This window comes from Poecilia reticulata, linkage group LG2 (genome assembly GCF_000633615.1).
Source record: "Poecilia reticulata strain Guanapo linkage group LG2, Guppy_female_1.0+MT, whole genome shotgun sequence".
NCBI classification, from domain to species: Eukaryota; Metazoa; Chordata; class Actinopteri; order Cyprinodontiformes; family Poeciliidae; genus Poecilia; species Poecilia reticulata.
The window spans coordinates 2,593,805-2,594,682 of NC_024332.1; the positions used below are offsets into that span (position 1 = coordinate 2,593,805).

The 878-nt window shown below is 42.5% G+C and overlaps 1 long non-coding RNA gene across 3 annotated transcripts in view; it reads left to right on the plus strand.

Annotated features, from left to right (window-relative positions):
- Window positions 1-87: 87 nt before the first annotated feature.
- Window positions 88-878, plus strand: part of LOC103476031 (uncharacterized) — a 61,562-nt gene continuing 60,771 nt past the window's right edge. For all 3 annotated transcript variants that reach the window (XR_535396.2, XR_535394.2, XR_535397.2), the window contains exon 1: window positions 88-180. This is a non-coding gene — a long non-coding RNA (uncharacterized LOC103476031). The remainder of the gene's footprint in view (window positions 181-878) is intronic.

Consider the following 878-nt stretch of genomic DNA (forward strand, 5'->3'; position numbering starts at 1 on the left):
AAAAAAACGGGGGTGCATAATTGAAGAGGGGGCCGCATTCTGTTGCTCGGCAACGTCTCTCCACATCTCTGCGGACCGTTAGAGCGACTGCATTTGTTTGTTTGTGAGCATGCTGGYGATGACTCCCACGTCAAGGAAGCGCAGCGGTTCCTGGCTATTACAGCCCGGCACATGAAGGAGGTAAGTAGTTCAAAGTGGATCCAATTAGACTTGGACGTTTCACCCATAAATCATTTGTAGCCCCCCCTGTATGGGGATTGGTACAAATGCTTTTTAGCTTATGAGTCACTGCTACAAGACAATTTTTTACTCCCCGTTTGTTAAAAATCTGAATCCTTGGTTGAGTAAATGGGTAAATGTTAAAATTAGGCAATGTGGGTAAGTCTGAAAAGCCTTCGGTGGCAGAGCGGAGCGCTTAATGTCGTTTAAATCCAACTGAGAATCAGTGTGGTTCAAATCACATGTCCGAGATGAAACGAGGCAAACTGCAATTTGTGTAAAAAAAAAAAAAGAAAGAATTTTCTCATCTCGACATYGTGGATTACGTAACAGGTTTATTGGTGGAACATGAAATTGGGCTTTTCTCTCTCGGTTTACCCGTCCACATTTTGTGGACGTCTGGATTTGTCTCTGGACTTTGAGTCGGCCTGTGCAAAGTCTCCATTCCCTCTTTTTTATTTCGGTTACATTAAGGTGTGCTCTGGATCTTTCATTTGAGGCATAAACCAAGTACAGTTGGAGCTAAGATCATTAATTGATGCCAGGATCTTCTTAAGACATTTCTTCTTGTCTTCATCTCTTGATGTCTTCCATCAAGTTCCACTTTTGTGGGTGCAATGAAGATGTTTTTAGGTAAACGTGTTATGAGCTCTTGTTTT